Here is a 15673-nt window from a genome sequence, read left to right on the forward strand (position 1 = left end):
GCGCGAACGAACACCCCATATTTTTATTATACCATATTTCTTCAAACTGAAACATAATCATCGAAGTATACTTACGCTCGTTTAAATCAGTATTAATTATTTCATCATTACTATCGGCAGATAATTAGAAGATTAGGTTTTGGTAGCGGAAAATAGACATACATTTTTCCGATTCCGATACCGATTCCGATACCAATTTTATACCTCCAAATGTTCCGATTTTTTCGATTCCCGATGCCGTTTAATCGTTCCAACACTAATACCTATGTAATTAGCGGAGAACGATATTCATTTGATTTTAAATTACTAATTATTTTCCCTCATTGATGGATACAACTTTGAAGTTCATACCTTTCCACCTAGATCTCTTCAGATTTGAACATGGCACGGCCGAATTAATCATTCTCGTCTATATACAATAATTGAGCCTCACACATAATCACATATCGCGCATTCCCGTAAAATCCCCGTAAACACTGGCGTGTTCCGTTTAAGGCTCGGCACTTCTAACATAAAAAACAGAATTTAACTCTTTCATAGTTTCAGCGAGTATGCAGACAGACATCTCTTTTTGCTTTTAGTCGGAAGAATATATAAAAAAAACAGTAGAATAACAATGTTAACAAATGAATGAGGTAAAGGATTGATTAATATCTGGCCAGTCACCATGGCAACAAGGGTTTAAGTTGAGTATCATACTCATAATCATGTATGAATACAAAGATTCTATTGCTGGTATTGGTTTCTCCGATATTTTCCTAGTTAGAATTCTTTCTAGAAAGACATCGAGTATCTTATGGGAGGGATCACGGAAAGGTTGCCAACAACCTAAACGAATGTGATTTTTTGTTGAACTGTTGTATACCGGTCTATATAATAATTGCATATAGCCATACATCAAATCGTAAAACATACTGCATATATGTTTGCAAAGCACAGTGTATACTTATCTGTCTCTAAATGTATAAACCTCAGTAATTATAACGTGCGTAATGTCTAGTTTTGTACTATATACTGTTAATCTATATCTATCTATCTACCTATTTATCTATCTTTTTTTGTTTACACGGTGATCACCACTTATCAAGGCCCAATGGCCACTCATGGATAAGGGTTATTGCAAGTACAGTACGTTAGTGTGGAGATTTGATGAAGTGTTTACTTAAGGGGGCGGTTCATTAGGAATTTGTTAACGTTGGACATGAAGACATCCAGGTTGTAGTCCGGTGGGAAGCAGGTAGACGGAACAGAGTTCCACAGGCGTGCAGTTCTAAGAAAGAAGTTTTGTTCATGGAATCCGCGTTTTTATTTAGGAACAGATATAGAGTGGGGGAAATTTTTCACAGTGGATTCAGCTAGACGGGTGTTTTCCGTGAAAGATTGGCGAGGGGGGGACCAGAGATTGGAGTTCAGACGAGCACCTTCCATGGATTTAACGATAAAACAAGGATAGGCTCGCAACGTCTCTGCTGTGGGAGAGAGGTTGCAGGGTAGAGAAAAGGGCATCCCCCACTAAGCCACGAAGTCTATTTTGTACTCTGTCAAGGCAGGATAGGCTGTTTTTAGCAGCTCCTGCCCAGATATAGCAACAGTATTCCATCATTCTTCTCTTTCTCTCTCTCTCTCTCCCCCCCTCTCTCTCTCTCTCTCTCTATATATATATATATATATATATATATATATATAATGGCTCTCGTCTAGGGGAAGCTCCATGTTTTGATAAGCTTCTGGGCTTGACTTTTACTTCTGACCTGAAATGGAACACGTACATCAAGTCCGTTGCCAAGGTCGCTGGAAAAATGGTAGGATCCTTCTACCGCCCCAGAAGATATCTCACTGCTGATACAATTCTCTATCTATATAAAAGCCAAGTACGTCCAAGGATGGAGTATTGTTGCCACATCTAGGCAGGAGCTGCTAAAAAAATCTATCCTGCCTTGAAAGAATACAAAATAGGCTTCGTGGATTAGTGGGGAATGTCCTTTTCTCTTCCACAGGAGAGACGTGGCGAGCCTATCTTTGTTTTATCGTTACTTTCATGAAAAGAGCTCGTCTGAGCTTCAATCTCTGCCCTCCTCGCCAATCTTTCACAGCTGAAACCACTGTCAAAAATTTTCCCCACTCTTTAGCTGTGCCAAAACCAAAACGTAGATTCCATGAACAAAGCTTCTTTCTTAGAAGTGAACGCCTGTGGAACTCTGTTTCGTTCACCTGATTCCCACCTGACTACAACCTGGATGTATTCAAGTCCAACATAAACAAATTCCTGATTAACCACCCCCTTAAATAAGACACTTTCTCAAATCTCCAATACTAACGATTACTACGGTACTATCCCATTGATTACTGTACACGTAATAACCCTTATCCCTGAGTGGCTTCCGGGCTTTGATAAGTGGTGACTACCTTGTAAAACATATATATATATACACATATATATATATATATATATATATATATATATTGCGGTAAATCGTGACCCATCAGAGAAAATACATCGGTCTAAAAAAGCATAGGTCTCTCCACCATCTCACGAGACCAATCTTTTCTGCGCTTGATATTGACAGGAAGAAGAAGAGTTCTTTTGTGCATTGATATTCATATTAAAACCCTCTTTTTATTCATTTATAAATAAAATACAACTTTGTTATATAAGAGTCGTTGAATTACATTGATCTGCAAAAGATCTAACTAATTTGCATATTCTTTTAAACATTCATTTAAATTATTATTAATTCCCTATTAGTTTTTTTTTTTCGATTTCCTTATAGGATAATCATCTTTACTTAACTATTACGTGTAATTATATTCACGCGGTTATTCTATATGATTTATACTTGCGTAATATTTGCGTAAAAAGCTTATAGTTAGCACAATTTTCTTACTATATATATTTATGTATGCGTATATATATTTGTTTTAAACATTTTGCCTACTAAACTACTCTGTCAGTTTTTGGTCAACATGAAACTTTATATTCTTAATATATTTAGTATTCGAACTCATGCTAAAACTTTATACTTGGATTTTAGCCGGGGAAAATTGGTGCAAAAATGGATAAATTACCAAAATGGAATTTGCAAAGTGGTGGTCGAACGACGGCATTACGAACATGCATGCGTAACGCAATAGATATTTATTCTTGTTTTAAGTTTAGCCTTGCAGCAAACATGTTTTCATAGTTCAGGCATTAACGTAAAAGGAAAAAGTAAATCGTAAGCTAAACGTTTTGGTTTCGATTCTCGGTGGTGGCGCACGAGTCATTTATTTTGACATTTAAAATCATTACTATATAGTAGGTCCAATATAATATAATAATAAATACGAAATTTCCATTAATCAAAAAATGTATTGTATGACTGGGCAATGACAGACGGCCAGCTACTATATATATATATATATATATATATATATATATATATATATATATATATATATATATTCGCTTTCGAGGTGTTGAGATAAGGCTCATACCTTGTCGCGTTTCTTTGTTTTCTTGATTATTTGCCACGCTGCAACTAAATATCTTCCTTCGAAAGAAAACCCCATATCGTGAAATTATATTCATATATAACAGTTATTTACCTTCATGAAGTGCCTCGCGTGTGACTGGAGATCTTACATTTCCTCTTGTTGTATCAATGAATCGCTTCCCTGGACTACTATATACCAAATCTCTTCCGAGCCAACTCTCGGTCGCCCTCTAACCGATTTATAATTTATTTTTTTACGTACATATATATATATATATATATATATATATATATATATATATATATATATATATATATATATATATAAACTATGTGTTTGTTAACAACTGACGTCACCGAACAAAATTATTATTGTTCTAAATTAAGTATTGGTTTGCTAAAACTTAATTTGTAATCTTTCATTTTTTATAAATAAACCCTGTAACATGTTATTGTTTCCAAAAATTTAGAACAGCACCCACGTGACCGGAAGAACGTCTTTAGTAATTCGCAATTCTTATTTGTTGCAGATTCCCGAGTTTATCATAAAGATTCCCGAGTTCAACAGAAAGATTCCTGAGAGCGACAAAAAGATCCCCGTGCTCAGAACGATACATCTGAAAAACTTCGGAGCTTACATCGCTCAAACGTTGTGAAAATAACATTCCAGGTCAGAAATAATACCCTACCTTAGAATTTTTCCTTCAAACTCCACCGCTTAACATTCACAACAAACACATTGAAGACATTGCGAAAGCTGCTGCAAGGAATTTTTTTTTTTTTTTTAAACGGTGATTACCACTTATCAAGGCCCGGAAGCCATTCATGGATAAGGGTTATTGCAAGTACAGTACGTTAGTGTGGAGATTTGATGAAGTGTTTACTTAAGGGGGCGATTCATTAGGAATTTGTTAACGTTGGACTTGAAGACATCCAAGTTGTAGTCAGGTGGGAAGCAGGCAGACGGAACAGAGTTCCACAGGCGTGCAGTTCTAAGAAAGAAGCCTTGTTCATGGAATCCACGTTTTTATTTAGGCACAGATAAAGAGTGAGGGAAATTTTTCACAGTGGATTCAGCTAGACGGGTGTTTTTCGTGAAAGATTGGCGATGGGGGATCAGAGGTTGGAGTTCAGACGAGCACCTGCCATGGAAATAACGATAAAACAAGGATAGGCTCGCAATGTCTCTTCTGTGGGAGAGAGGTTGCAGGGTAGAGAAAAGGGCATCCCTCACTAAGCTACGAAGTCTATTTTGTACTCTGTCAAGGCAGGATAGGCTGTTTTTAGCAGCTCCTGCCCAGATATGGCAACAGTATTCCATCCTTGGACGTACTTGGCTTTTATATAGATAGAGAATTGTATCAGTAGTGAGATATCTTCTGGAGCGGTAGAAGGATCCCACCATCTTTCCAGCGACCTTGGCAACGGGCTTGATGTACATGTTCCATTTCAGATCAGGAGTAAATGACAAGCCCAGAAGCTTGTCAAAACACGGGGCTTCTCCCAGACGAGAGCCATCCATTTCAATTGATGCCAGATGGGGATCAGAGCGTTGATGATGTTGGTTTTATCTATCGTGTTAGAAAACTACTTACAGCTGAGAGTATGTTGTGGTGGCACACATTCATTTGCATATGTGGATAGTAATTACACATAAATAGGAAGACTCAGTTAGCCTGAGTGTGTGTTCACCAGAAGCCACCGAAGGCCGCCGAGAGCAGATATGTTTCTCCAGCAAAGACTCTCTTATTTGACACCATTATGTAAATATCCTGTAAATATACCTTTTTCTAATACACTTCTTATTTGATCTACTTTTGTTTGTTGAGTTGTCATTTGTATTGCTTTCTACGTTACTTGTTTCAACCTGCAAACTTAAGAGTTAGCATAGACTCTTTCCTAAAGATATCCCCACAAGAAAAGGTTGGGACTAGTCAAGTCTGGAGAACGTGGTGGTCAATTGAAAATCCAGGAGTAAAGATGAAAATAGTAAGTATTTAAAAGACATTAATTTTAAGTTACTTTCTGGACACCCTGTATGATATTTGACACCATGATGTTATCTTTTCCTAATACACTACTTATTTGATCTACCTTTGTTTGTTGAGTCGTCATTTGTATTGTTTTCTACGTTACTTGTTTCAACCTGCAAACTTAACACTCTACAAGACCATAATTAGCCCATGCATGGATTATTGTTGCCACATCTGGGCTGGTGAATCTGTCACTAGTATCTCCCTATTAGACAGGGTCCAAAAAAAAAAGAGTTTCCACTCTAATAGGTTCCGCTTTGTAAACTATGCTCAAACCCCGCCCCATCGTCACAATATTACATCCCTGTACCTGTCTATCAAATATTTGAATGGAATGTGCTCTGATGACCTCATTGCTCTTTCGATGTACCTATTCCCGACGAACCCGCTTAGCAGCAAAATCACACCCCTTCACTGCTGAAATGCCTAAATGCCAGAAAGCTTTCTATTCTAATAGCCTATTCCCTAGAACAGCTATCCGTTGGAATGCTGCTTCCTGCTACCTGCTTCCCTGCTTGTACTGATATGCAGAAGTTCAAATGTAACGTAAACCAACAGCTTAATCTTTCTAAGGCATGACCCCAAATAGTAATCCATAACGTCCAAGTAATGTCTTGTTTGGGGCAATTGTGAGTAATATATATATATATATATATATATATATATCATCATCATCACACAAAAAACATGAAATGCAAGGTACACTCGCATGCACATCCATACACGTACACATATACACACCCACACATAAATCAGAACCGACACATTAAAACAACCACACGTGCGCGCATACAACCACACACAGACATAACACCCCTATCTCTAATACAACACACTGAACAATACCAACCCTACTTAACCTCGAAACCAACAACACTAGGAAACACCTAGAACCATAGTATAATATCTGTTCCAACACCTCGCTCCCTCCTCAGTCAGTGGAGGAGAACCCCCTCATGACTGAAACAACTATCATCCCTTCTATCATCCCCTCCCATACCTATACCCCCTCCAATGCCCCCCCCCCTCTGGGGAACAAAATCTTCCCCACACTAGGAACCGATCCTGGATCTGGCCATACCAACATGGGGAGACAAATAAATAGAAACATTAAAAAATCCCCTATACATATTTTAAATACACCCCTCTTTCTAAACAAACATAATATAAGGAATACCCGAAAAGACTAAAACGAAAAATCACAATACTAAAATCCAAGAATCCAAAAAATAAATATCAAAATAGAATGAAAGCACCCCTACACTTATTTCAGAAGAGCTGGTCCCCCATCCTCACACATATACATTAGTAACGACCTCGGATCACAGTCGCCTTCCTAAGGAAGCAAATAACCTCATAACACTATAAAACAATATACACATTCCCAAACCAATAAAAGCAAACACACACACGCACAAACACGCACACACACACACACACACACACACACACACACACACACACACACACACACACACACACACACCCTACCCCACCCTAAAGGAAAAGAAAAAAACATTAGCAGAAAGAGAGAGCGACTACAACCAGATCAGCGGCCTCCCTCGACTAGCCCAATAAAAGAGTAATAAAAATTGAGCATACCAATGAATAATAAACACTTACAAGTCTCCACCCCTTGGAAAAACTTCAAATTAACTACGAAATTGCAATTTTTACATCTCCAACACATTTGAAAATAATTTCTGACGAGGACGCTTCACAGAACGTCTGAAACGCGCGTAAAAACTATTTCAATGACTTAAAAACATTATTACAATGATCCAAACATAATTCTCAATGAAAAACCAAGACACGGAATAATAAAATAATGTTAAAAAATGCATATTGTTGGTGACTACTCCCTTATTTAAATATATATCTTTCTTTCGTTGGAATTTCTTAACCCATTATATATATATATATATATATATATATATATATATATATATATATATATATATATATATAAATATATATATATATATATATATATATATTGTCGGAATTAGCATACCGACGAGTAGGGGGGGAAGAAAAGACGGTTTAAGTCTTGCAACGAAATGTCGACGTTGCTTACAAGCAGTCTTTCCTTGTAAAAGTAACAAATGGGTAACGATGGTCGAAGTGTACTTTGTCTAAAAGACTACAACAACAACTACCACAACAGTAGAGCGGCCACCACCTTTTTATCTACTCCAACTCTCAGTCAACGAGATTCACGCGTGACTGAAATGTCTATTTAACTTGTAAGGAATGGGCACTCAGGTTTTTTGATTAACGGACCACCGACCGTGTTGGTCACAGCTACCAGCACTCCTTTCTTCCCCATACCCTCGGCAAGTCAACCAATTCAAACATCTCACAATATATGTTTATGAAATTAATTTCCAAACCCTTTTATTCCCACTTAAACTTCCCCCGTTTAACTCATATTCCTCTAAATTAATTTTCTAAAATTCTTTCTCTTAGTGAAAAAAAATTCCACACCTCAACAATAATTGATTCTTCGATGGTTTCGGTAAATATTTTCGTGTCATTTTGCGCGTGAAATGTGTTAGTAGTAGCTTTAGCAAGATAAAAAAAAAATAATGTCTAACAATGTCTTAAACAAATGACGTAAATTATTATGAACACATTTATTTGTCTGGCCTGTCACCATGGAAAACAAGTGTTTTAATTAGATGTAGTATTCTTATGTCTTCAATAATAAGTGCATTTGAACCTGTCCACTAATGTGCTCATTGTAATACTAGCAAGGAAACCCGACGTTGCCCAGGATTGAATAATGATCAACGGATGTTTCACACTCCCATACACTTATTGCTATCGAAATCGATCAAATCGTCCGTTTCTCAATCAAATCCATTTATTGCTTGCTCTAGATAGGAGATGCACCAGACAGAAGCTTTACATGCCTGACGACAATTGCACTGTAGAGAACCTACTATTTATTTTATAAAATCATTTTCATATAATAGTTTGAATAAAAGTTTAGAATGCAAAAGTCAAGTATCATGCATCAATTATGCTCTAAGCAGAAACATTCACTTCGAATACGCCGCTCTCATATCAAAGCACCTACTGTTGATTTTATATGCCTTACCTTACTGTTTGTGCGGAGATAATTGCTTGAATTTAAGTATAAACTAAAAAAGTCAAGTATCACGGTACGCTTGTGCTTTAAACGGAAACATTCATTTCGAACGCGCCCCTGTCATATCAAAGAACCTACTATTGATTATATATGTTGGACTTTGTGTGGTAATAAAACTTCTCAGACGTACTTCTGATGTTAAGCTGTGTAACGTTGATCGAAATCGCGTGTTCCTTCTTTAATCGGATTATTTCGATTATCGATTATCGATAACTTATCGCCGTCATTTTGACACAAAACCTATCTAAGAAAACTGCCAGGCACATAAAGTATCTAAAGTGTGAAATTTCATACAAATTGTTCAAGTCGTTTTAGTCGATAGTGCACGAACTCTCTCTCTCACACACAGAGACGCACACACAGACGCACCCATAGCCGCACCCACAGCCGCACACACAAAGTTCCTTTGAAATAATTGTAGATAAGTGACATATCGCAGGCAATAACAAATGTATTTTTCTTTGTGACTAGCTTTGACAATCTATGGTATCACGCTGTAGCGTCAGACTTCAAATCGTGCTAGCTTCAATGACAAATTCGTTTCCTAGTAGTCTAATTGGGGTCAACAATTGTGACAGACAATAACCAATAGTCGCAGAGAAAGCCAAAACACCATTAAGCGCTACTAAACGCCAGTGACAACACGTGCGCGCCACTGAAGACATAAAATCTAATTTCGGAGGAGTAAATGGATGCCAGTACTAATCATGGCTGACAGTGAACGCCGGCAATCGACAGTGACAATTACAAAGGCAGCCAGTATAGACCCGTAAACGCAAATAACTGCCACAAAGCATCACTAACTGCCGGTGATTATCAATGTTCGCCACAGACATTTAGTGACAGCCAGTGCATGATTGTGCCCAATAATTCCCGACGGTTAAAGACGGACAATTTCAGTACGGATCAATCTATGAAGTCGACATTGATCATGTCCGTCAGTGACTGCTACTTACAAAATCAGCCAGTGACCAACAGTAAACGCCAGTGCCAGCAAATAATCGCCCCAAACCAGTTCTAATCGCCAATGACCACCAGTGCTGACAACGACAGTCAGTGGCTTCCACTAAATGCCACTGCTAAACAATGTCTGATAGTAGAAGCCAGATGATCTTACTTTTTCCCCGACCGCCAGTGTCCGCTATTTTCCAATACAGACAGTGGCGCTCATTAACAATCGTAATTTTATTTTTTTTCAGAGGAAGTGTCCTTTACAAAATCTGTTCTGGCTTCGTGTCATATTTCTGTCAGGCAACGTCGGTACACGGCTCCTACTAGTCTAATTTTTTTTTAATATAAAATCAACAGTTGATTCTCTACATTGTAATGTAAACTCCAACGTATTAAGGACTAACTAACTCAGTGTATACACCTATAGGCCGGCCACTGGCGTGTGACCGACCCACTTGGGTTTTAATAAGTGGTGATACGTAAAAAAAAAGTTAAATAAAGTTTTCATTTTATATTAAATTGAAAAAGAAATATTAAAATTAACTGAATCTTGTACGCATTGTAATCTTTCAGACTAAATATAGGATTTACTACGGTGAACATTTTTGATTTTATATTCACATTGCTCACGATTTTATCCCAAACTAATTAACCAATCATAAATTTTGTACGCTATCACGTTCGTATGCAACATCTCACCACTGCAAACGCTAACTTTAAACCGTAAGATTACCGCCATTAAAAAAAGCACGGTAAAAAATATATTTATAAACACACCAAGACTAATCGAGCCTTATGTTATTTTCATGGAGTTAGTTATGTGTGTATATTCATATATTTTATATAGACGATTCAGTCTTCAAATGAATTTACGGATTATTGTAAATTTTGTAACAGGATTATGAAAGGTTATTAATTTAGCGCTTGGCCCTGGTTCTGGCATTATCTACTGCCAGAGGCTCATTTGGGGTCCAAGCTGCTTAGACACAAGACCAAGTAGGGGAAGTGGGAGTCGGAGGTCACCTAACACTTTTCTAGGTCTTTGAAATGCTGTATTGTTACACCATGATACCTCATTCTCTCCATTTCGTTTTCCTACTTAAATATCCCCAGCTTATGAGTCGGCTTTTATATATAATTTTTCTAGAAAAAATAAAAACACACATATATATATATATATATATATATATATATATATATATATATATATATATATATATATATATATATATATACAAAGATAAAAGCAACATCACTATGTACAAACAAAATATGTATATGGGATGAGATGATGGGAAGGGGGCAAGCTAAAATACACCCAAAAAAGAAACAAAAAGGAAACAACTAAATAAAATGCCTATGGGGACGGTTTAGTTAGGGGCCTTCCCTATCTAGTTCTCAGTATGGAACGCCCGCTGTTTTCCGACCAAAAGTCGAAAACAAGCAGGTCTCGCTAGTGAGGAGTTGGGGCGACCTAGGGACGGAATTTCCAAAACAAATTAGATGGTCATCAGAACATAGGGCATGGACCGTGTCTTTAAGATAAATGGCAGTAGAGGGGCAAACACGGTTACGAAAGGTAAGGATCCGCAATTTGGGCTCTATTTAATTTAATTCTATGTAAAAAAGGCCACTAGAGACGAACCTTTTGCAAACATTCAGAACAAGTAATGCGTCCTATTTTTTTTTTATTCTTCACAAATAGATAAGAGGAGATTTCAAATCATAATGTCATGAAAACTTAACTTACTCATTCATGACTTGAAAATTTCATCTCTCAGTTTCAGATAATGACGGTATGAAACTGTAAGAAAGCAACCATTATCTTGGACTTACATCAGAAGTAAAAATGCGTTATGAAATTCATCCATGCAGATAAAAATTGAACTGATCAACATTAATCGGCGCCTTTTGAACGTTTACGGAGTCAATTAAGGTTATGTCCGTACAGTTAAGAGATGGGTTCGTCGATTACCGAATGGTGACATAGATATGAGTCATAAAGTGCTCTCTGGATTTTTACAACAGAAACACCAAAAGAGGCCGATAAAGTTGTATTGGGAATGATAGTGATTTTGTAGCAGATAGATTCTGGAGCACAAAAGTTCGCTCATTTAAATGACACTATTCCCGTCTTTGTAGCTGTTTAACGTTTTAGTTTCTGAGGTAGAAAAATAAGAGGTCTTACTTTTGGAAGGACTGAGCATTTTTGTCAACCATTTTATTCGGAGATTAAACTTTTGCATAAATAAATGTCCAGCGGTTATTATTATGTACTTTTACCGCGTGTGATCGATTTCAATTTACCGATTTGTAAAGTGAAAATTTTTTCTAACCTTTTCGAGTAACAGGAAAACATTTTTGTCAAAGGTTTTTGATAAAGAAATCAAAGCCACCCGACAATTTGTGTGTGTGTGTATGTGTATGTGTGTGTGTGTGTGTGTGTGTGTGTGTGACATTCGCCGGAAGCGATCATTCTCATCTGATATAAACACGAATAAAACGTTCTGAAGAACGCCCTTGTTTCTTTAGAGAGGATTTGTCCGTCTGTCATTCGATCAATCGGTTTTCCAGGCGTTATTTCGAAATAGCATTCGCATTGATATATTTTTACTTGGAGCTCGGGTTAGGATTAGGATGGGGATTGAGGGGGTCACCTCATATCAAGGCACAGAGGTCACTCTATGATAAAGGGTGGGTTCTACAATACAAAGAAAACATAATCAGTGCCGGTGAAACTAGAGTCGGGTTGAATTATTTTCTACAATACAAAGAAAATATAATCAGTGCCGGTGAAACTAGAGTCGGGTTGAATTATTTAAAAGGATGCTTCAATAAGAAATTATTCAAATTAGATTTGAAAATAGCCATGCTATATGAAGTAGGGAAGCAGCCACAGTGTAATATGTTCCACAAAGGGGAAGATTTAGGAAAGAAATTCTCTTCATGGGATTTTCTGTTTTAGGCACACACAAACATACACACACACATATACATCTATAATATAAAGCTGAACGTCACGAATAAGCTCCTATATGATTGACAATTATAGAAAACTGATTACATATAATGATAGAAGATGTATCGAGACACAGGAATGGGTACGTTTGATCTGGCATAATGATGATTCATTAAAATTGTGGGTTCTGCGTACGCGCCTGGTCCCCAAGGTATGGAAATAAAAAAGTTAAAAATTTAAAAAAAAAAACGTTTACAAGTGTTTTTGATATAGATGTACATAATAATGCTTTGATAAGTATGTTTTAACTTAAATAGGAATGGTATAATAAAATTGTGGGGTCTGCGTTCGCGCCTGCCCTACAAAGAATAGAAATAAGCACAAACTTTAATAAAGACTTTTCATATCTATCTGCGTAAGTATACTTTGATAATTATGTTTCAGTTTGAAGAAATATGGTATAATAAAAATATGGGGTGTTCGTTCGCGCCTTACCTCTATAGAATGGAAATATGTCACAAAGTTTAATAAAGTATTTTAAAATAGATCCACAGAATATCGTGATAAGTGTTACAGTGTGAACAGGTATGGTATAATAAATTATGGGGTTTATCTATTTTATTTTTACTTTCATCATATTTTGCTTTGGTTTTGACACCCCCAAATTCGAAGCTATCTCTTTACACCCATTCCTTTTCATAACCTATCATACAAACGAGAGAAAAAAAGGCTTACAAGATCATATTCTTTTTTTTTTCATCTGCTTTTTTTTCCTGCCAATTAAAATTCCGTTACCCCCCCCAAAAAAAAAAACAGAAATGCCTGCAATTAAAATTCCGTTACCTCAAAGCAGGAATAATCTTTCCTAACGTTTCTGAATTTTTTAGATGAGGATTGGACATTACTTATTTTTTGGATTCATCGGAGTACTGTTTTCATTTTGAGTATGATTTTGAAAACGTTTCGGTCTATGTAACCTTCGACCTTCTTCAGATGTATCTTGTCGAACTCGAAAATGTTTCTGTCGAACTCGGGAATTTGAACGGAATTTCGAACGGAACCCTTTATTTACTTCACGGGGGCAGCATGCTCTTGTTCCGTGAGCCATGACTGGATAGAGGTCCTAAGTAATTCGCAATTGGATTTCTTTGGTCGTCCACACTGAGGATTGAACCTTCAACCTTCAGGAGAATATCACATTTTACAATTGATTTTTCTAAGTACTCTAATCGCAAGACTTGACTTGAAATTCCCGAGTTCGACAGAAACATTTCTGAGTTCGACAAGATAACCTGAAGAAGGTTGGAGGTTACATCGAACGAAACATTGTGATGAGAACAGTAGTCCGATGGATGTAAATTATATGAATAATCTTTTCTAGTTTGAAAATAGAAACTTATTCTAACTCCAAGACACTGTCTATATCTGTTCTGCATTTTAGACCTTATCTGAAATCGTTTAAACACTTTAACATGGCCTTAACATCATCAATGAATCTTTAGAATACGCCTTACAATTTTGTCCGTTGTTTGAAGTGCCACGCATTTTTGACCTAGTAATTGAAAATTGCATCTTTATATAATAAAAAAATAAAAAATAAAAAACATTTTTCGTTGGTCTGTCACTTTTCTCGTGTGAAACAGCTCTTATTGGTATGTTAACATTATTCGGACTACTGTTTTCATCTTAAGTGTTATTCTCACAACGTTTCGGCCGATGTAACCTTCGATATTCTTCAGGTGAACAGGGGAATTTGTATGCATGACTCAGCAATCAACATAGAATTTCGAATGAAACACTTTACTGAATACACGACGGTCGCATGATATCGTACTGAGTACTTTATCCGCTATGCCATGGCATAACAAATAAAGTACTAAGTAAATTCACTTATAAGTGACACTATTCTAGAAGTTGAAGTTGCGATCCTCAGTGCAAGCGATATTCACATTCATTGTATTAGCTGTTGAAATAAAATCTATATATTAATACGACAGCGTGTATGTTATTTTCTGTGTCTCGCTTACATCCGGGTCGTTTAATTGTTATGTACTTCCATTTCTTGTCATAAATAATTTTACTAAGAATTCTTCGTAAGTTTTTGTTTCGGTTTCGATTATAGCTGATGGCACTCAAGTCATTTAATTTTTTTTCAAATAATTTTACTAAGAATTCTTCTTAAGTCTTGGTTCCGGTTTCGATTATACCTGATGGCACTTCAGCCATCAATTTTCTTTATAAAAATTTTTATCAAGAATTCCTCATAAATTTTGGTTTCGGTTTCGATTATAGCTAAGGGCACTCCAATAATCTATTTTTTAAAATAATTTTATAAAGAATTCTTCTTAAGTCTTGGTTTCGGTTTCGATTGTAGCTGATAGCTAGTAGTAATCTAATAGTAATCTAATTTTTTTATAAATAATTTTATCAAGAATTCTTAATAAATTTTGGTTTCGGTTTCGATTATAGCCAAAGGAACTTAAGTTATATATATATATATATATATATATATATATATATATATATATATATATATATATATATATATTGATTAGTTTGGGATTCAGTTTCGATTCAAGCTGATGAACCCAAATAATATAGATATATTTTTTTATTTTTGAAATCGCAACTTTAAAATACATAAAAATCGATAGAACATTAACTCTATAATAATACATACGAAATCTGCAAGAATTAAAATATCATATTTAAGCGTATATTACGACCGGGCTACGCCGGGCTCCCTGCTAACTTGGATATATACTTTTGTAGTTTTAACAAAAGAGCTACAATAATATCAAAGCGAAAACGACCCTGGTGTCTAACTCTGTCCCGTGGGGAGGCATAGTAAATAGGTACAATAATATCAAAGCGACTCCATTTACGCTGAATATCTACAGAATGCCAACATCTAGATATTACATATGAATCAGTCCCCACAGATCCTGCTTGTTAATATGAAATAAAAACTGCGTTTCTGTGTCATTTTAATGTTTTATATGGCGGATTAGCATGTTACCCTATATTTTAGCTGGTCCGATCTATTTGGATTGTTCTCATGCTGAGTGCAATTTTCACAACGTTTCACTCGATATAATCTTCG

The sequence above is a fragment of the Euprymna scolopes genome, chromosome 32, assembly GCF_053919585.1.
Source record: "Euprymna scolopes isolate OS-2025 chromosome 32, ASM5391958v1, whole genome shotgun sequence".
Taxonomy (NCBI): domain Eukaryota; kingdom Metazoa; phylum Mollusca; class Cephalopoda; order Sepiida; family Sepiolidae; genus Euprymna; species Euprymna scolopes.